The following is a 6,000-nucleotide window of genomic DNA, read 5'->3' as shown; positions in this document are numbered from 1 at the left end:
ATAAACAAATATGTGAGTTACCAAAGGTCAGTTTGGCAAAAAATCCACCCAAAACAAGGCTGCACCATGAAAGGAGAAAGCAAACTCCTTTAAACAGCAGGTGGACATATTAAGCTAGTCCATCCAGATGAACAGCACACAGGTAAAATTTGTAAAATACTCTCAGCTCAATTTAGTGATGTGATACTAACAAGGAGTGTTAAAAAGTGTCGAGATTATAAATTGTACATTTATGCAACACCTGCTGCTGTTGTGAAGATCTGAGCAGAGTAACAATTGTGTTTTAAACAGAAAATAAAAGCTCTTTTCTTATATGCTGATTCATTACACATGGCATGTGATAGTTGATTTAATTCAGATTAAAAAATCAGATTCGTGGAGAGAAACCCGTTTTTATCTTCTTACATTTCCTTCTGTCTCTCTGTCTCAGGTGGAGGTGTACAGTGTGACAGTGGACTGCACTGTGACCTCTTGTTTTGCCCACACTGTCATGACCTCCAAGGCGTTCAACAAAGCAAGCTCGTCACAGGAAATCTTGTTTGAAGTGGAGCTGCCCAAAACTGCTTTCATCACAAACTTCAGCATGTTAGTCTGTTTTCTCTCTAATCGTTCTGACAGTTTTTATAGGACATTCCTTCATTTTACAGCTGTGCTCCAAAGCTGAATTTGTCACTATCATGGTGTCAATTTATGTGCTTTACATCCCTCATGTCTATCTCCATCTTTGTGCCTCACAGGGAAATTGAGGGTCAGGTGTATGTCGGAGAGGTGAAGGAGAAAGAGAAAGCTAAGAAACAGTACGAGAAGGCTGTTTCCTCTGGACAGACTGCTGGACTTGTCAAGTGAGTCGTCCAAATGAACCAGAAACACAGATGGTGTAAATTCACTGGAGCAGCTGTCAGATGTCTCTGCGACATTTTTGTTGTTGTTATTTTGTTTTTTGGCTTTTTCCCAGGGCTTCTGGAAGAAAGATGGAGAAGTTTTCAGTCTCTGTCAATATTGCAGCTGAAAGCAACGTGACCTTTGTCCTGACATATGAGGAGCTCCTTCAGAGGAAACTGGGCCGATATGAGCTTTTGACCAGAGTCAAACCCAAAACACTGGTTAAGGACTTTCAGGTGAATCCAGGTTGGACAAACATGCAGTCAGCTGAGATTGAAGAAGTCACTTGGATGAGTGACGAAACATTTCTCCCTCTAAAAACGCTATGTCCACATGAACAGAATCCACAAATCAACTTTTTGGGATTTCCTTACCTGGATGATTAAGCATGCATTAAGACATTTCAACCCTCATAGGTTGATTTCCTGATTTACATTAGAAATGATCTCTTCTCTCTGTGTTTGCCTTTGTGGAAACAGATTGTGACAAACATCTATGAGCCTCAGGGCATTTCTTATGTTGACGCCCATGCAACCTTCCTCTCGAATGAGCTGCTCCCTCTGGTGGAGAAAACTGTCACAGACAGAAAGGTGCCTTCATACAATTGATGATCATCTATAATAAACTTTCTGATTATTGCGCTGCATTTTATTGCATGGTTGAATCTCAGTTGGGATCATAATTGTGTATGTATTATTCCCTTTTCAGGCGCATATCTCCTTCTCACCAACCATGGAGCAGCAGAGGAAGTGTCCAGGTTGTGATGGAACACTTATTGATGGAGATTTTATTGTCAGCTATGATGTGAAGCGAGAGAAGAACCTTGGGGACATACAGGTCAGTGAAAGCTTCAAGTGCTGAAGAAGATCAAATTTAATCAAATTCTTTTTTATTTTTTACGCTGTTGTTTTAAAATTCATTACTTTTTGGAATGTGTCTCTTCTTCAGATTGTAAATGGATACTTTGTGCACTTCTTTGCTCCTGAATTACCCAAACTCCCAAAGAATGTGGTCTTTGTGATTGATATAAGTGGATCAATGAGTGGAAGAAAGATTGTGCAGGTAAGAAGTTGTTCTGACCCCTGATGTGCTTCTAATATGTCAAAGTTCACGTGGACACACGTCATTCTCTTACTCTTTGTAGACAAGAGAAGCTATGCTGGCCATTCTTCAACAAGTCCATGAAGACGACCACTTTGCCATCATCCTGTTTGATACTGTTATTGAAACCTGGAAGGATTCACTTACCAAAGCAACAAAGGAAAACATAATTGAAGCCATGGATTACATCAGAAGAATAGATAGCAGAGGAGGTAAGAAATACAAAAAAACAAGTAAACAACACAAAAAACCAAACAACTAACAGCACAAAAACATTAATAGTTTATGCATTTTAAAACATGAATTGTGTTTTTCTTTTAGCAACCAATATTAATGATGCAGTGTTGAAAGCTGTAAACATGCTGGTCAAAGACAGACGGATGGAGAGGCTACCAGAGAGAAGTGCAGATATGATTATATTACTGACTGATGGAATGCCAAATGAGGGTGAGTATGTAGAGTGCAAACATACTGTAGGCTAGGTTATGTTTGTTCAGCATTTAACATTTAACATTACATTGCATTTAGCATTTTTATCTTTGTGTGTTGCATGCATGCATTTGTAGGAGTGAGGAACATTGGTAAGATCCAGGAGAATGTGCGTACAGCTATTGGGGGAAACATGTCTCTGTACTGTCTTGGATTTGGAAATGATGTGGATTATTCCTTCCTGGATGTGATGAGCAGACAAAACAAAGGCCTGGCCATAGAATCTTTGAAGCTTCAGATGCTGTTGCTCAGCTCCAGGTGCGAGTTCCTCTTCCACACTAATCTGTGTAGCTCCCTTATTTAGAAACCTTTAGATAATAACTTCTTCCACAGTGTAACCTCGTGTGCTTTATCCAAGCATAATTTCTGCTAAATCACCTGCAAATTATATTTATAATAAATGCAGCCTGTTTGTAGCTTTGGAAGCCAGGATCACTGAGTTGGAGTCCCAGCTCCAGACCCTTGAAAATCCTGCAGCTAGCCAGAGCCCTGTAGTCCATGTGGGCAACGATAGCTTGGCCATCATTAACAGCCCCCCAGCAGATTGTACAGAGCAGCCAATAAATCAGGCCAGCTGAGTAACAGTAAGCAGGAAGTCCATAATGTCTTGTTCATCAAGCCATAGTTTAAATTACTTTTCCTTTGTTGACGAGAAAAATACTGGGTGGGTGGATTGATCCAAATATTGATACAAACACCAGTGGTGTTATCAGATTGATGTTTTACTTTGTTTCTTCACTTTACGTCAAGTGTGTTGCATCTGAAAGCAAACACCCTCCTGTCCTGCAGCGCACTTTGCTCCACCCCTCCTCTTCCTTGCCCTGCTGTGTTTAGTTGGCCTGTGAGCGACAAGCAGCTACATGCTGCAGTGAGTGAGAAACCGTAGCATAGTATACAAGTACTTTACAGTTGTCGAGGGTAACACTACAAACAGTGATGTGTGTTTCAAGGAAATCCTCTATTGTGGCAGCAACACCAACTTATAAAAAAACAACATGAAAAAGAGAGCAGTGTCTGTTTTTCTATTTTTAAATTCATCTGAGAGACCCATCGCACAGAGACAGAACCCACTGTCACAGTCCTTTCAGTGAGGCAAAGCTTAACCTGGTAGCACATATAGTGGTGAAAGGATTGCTTTAGTCATAGCAGATGAATTACTTATAAATTATATAAAATCATTCAGATAATATATACAGCCCACAACAACACAGACAGTTCAATTTCATTTGAAAGCCTGACTTTTAACCAACACAATGCAGAGCAGCTACCCAAACTCTACTCTCACAGAGGTTGATCATCTCGTTAATGGTGTTAGATTCTAATAGCATATGACTACTGTGGCTCCCCTGAAAATGGCCTCAAACAGACATACTTGACACCCTAGTATAATTCACAAATGCATACCCAACTGAAGAGGAGAGGAATATGGCTAAACACTAATTTAGAAGTTCTTCATTTAGCCTGGAAAAAGAGTTTGTTGCTCTTAAAAAGAAGCTCTCCATAAACCTAGAATATCTTACTATTCATGGGTGATTGCAGGAAACAAGAACAACCTCAGATTTCTCTTCAGCACTCTAGAAGGGATGACAAAGAGTCAGAGCTCTGTTGAACAAAGCATTGCTTTAAATGTAACCAGGCATAACTTCATGAATTTCTTTACAAATACAAATGTAACAATTACAGAAAAACGATTACAATACTGTTGATATTAATTTACTCTTTCTCTCTAATTGATCTTTTGACTTCAGTAATCACTTCCTCCAAACCATCAGCGTGTCTCTTAGACCCCATTTCTAAAAGACTCCTTAAAGAAATTCTACCATCAATTAAGGCTTCAATCTTAAATATGGTCAAGTTATCTCTATTGATAGGCGCAGTCTTTGAAGCTGGCAGTAATGAAGCCATTGGTCAAAAAGCCATCTCTTGACCCAAATGTCTAAGCAAATTACAGGCCAATCTCCAACCTTATTTTTATCTCAAAAACTCTTGAAATAGTAGTTGTCAAAAAACATGAAAACTGATCATCTGCAGCAAAATTGGTCAGCTTTAAGAGCTCATCACTGTACAGAAATGGCATTAGTGAAGGCAACAAGTGACCTTCTTATGCCCTTTGACATTGGACTAATCTTCATGTGTGTCTTGCTAGACCTCAGTGCAATGTTTGACACTGTTGACCATATTTTATTACAGTGATTAGAGTATGCTGTAGGCATTAAACGTACTGCACTGCAGTGGTTCAAATTAAGTCTATCTAATAGACTCTAATTTGGTCATGTAAATGGGGACTCCTCTTCACAAACAAAGATTCATTATGGAGTTCCACAGGGTTCTGTGCTAGGACCAATTTTGTTTACATTATACATGCTTCCCTTAGGCAGTAAAATAAGAAGGCATAGCATACTTTTTCATTTCCATGCAGATGATACCCAGCTTCATCTATCAATGAAGCCAGATAACACACACTAATTACTTAAACTGCAGAAAAGTCTGAAAGCCATATTGAACAAATATGCAGGACTGTTTTCTTGCATCTGTGCAATATCTCTGAAATTTCAAAAATCCTGTTTCAGAATAATGTTGAAAAACTAGTTCATGCATTTCCAACTTCTAAAAAAATTCTCTAAAAGACTACATGATCCAAAATGTGCTGCAGTGAGAGTACTGACTAAAAAGAGAGAGTCTGTTTCTCCAGTACTGGCTTCTCTTTATTGGCTCCCTGTTACATCACATACAAGCTCTTAAAACTCAGGCCCCGCCTTCTCTTAAAGACCTCATAGTAATTTAGCACCTCAGTAGAGCACTTAGAGCTCTCTTACTTGTGGTTCCTGAGTTATTTAAAAGTAGAATGGGAGGCTGAACCTTCTGCTTTCAGGCCCCTCTTCTGTGGGTTGATTTCCGGCGCCAGACAGACATTGTCATTTTTTCTTTGATTTCATGTTTGGTACATCTTCATTTAAAGCACTGCAGTTATGCCATATTCCTATGAATTATATGTAGTCACTATTTCATGCTAAATTTATAACAGAAAATTGGAATAAGCAAAAGTGATAAAGTGTGTGTATGCTTTTATTTCAGGGTTTCTACGACGAAGTGGCCAGCCCTCTACTTTTAGAGGTGGACATGCATTATCCTGACAATGCAGTGGATTCTCTGACCATCAGCCACTTTAGCCAGTTGTTTAATGGCACAGAGATTGTTGTGGCTGGTCATTTAATGGACAACGACCTTGACAACTTCCTGGTGGAAGTGGTTGGACGGGGGGTGAGGAAAAAAAGAAAAACAAAGGAAATGGCAGAAACATTGAGGTATTGAGTAGACATAGCCTCTCTTTATTTGTTTTAACTTTTGTTTCCCCTGTAGCTCAAAGAAGACTTCAGAGTCCAGGGTCAGGTCAGTGCCGCAGACTGGGATGTTTTTTACCCAGACGAGGAGTACATCTTTGGAGATTTTACCGAGCGGCTGTGGGCCTACCTCACTATCCAGCAGTTACTGGAGAAGAGGTCAGTTTAAATCAATCAGTTCGGCTGC

At 39.6% G+C, this 6,000-nt stretch overlaps 1 protein-coding gene across 4 annotated transcripts in view; it reads left to right on the top strand.

The window, feature by feature from the left end:
* LOC116330162 (inter-alpha-trypsin inhibitor heavy chain H3-like) overlaps window positions 1–6,000 on the top strand; it is a 36,658-nt gene that overhangs the window by 14,345 nt on the left and 16,313 nt on the right. The window lies entirely within an intron of this gene.

Source organism: Oreochromis aureus, linkage group 5 (assembly GCF_013358895.1).
Source record: "Oreochromis aureus strain Israel breed Guangdong linkage group 5, ZZ_aureus, whole genome shotgun sequence".
NCBI lineage: Eukaryota > Metazoa > Chordata > Actinopteri > Cichliformes > Cichlidae > Oreochromis > Oreochromis aureus.
This window is presented reverse-complemented; position numbering and strand designations above follow the sequence as displayed.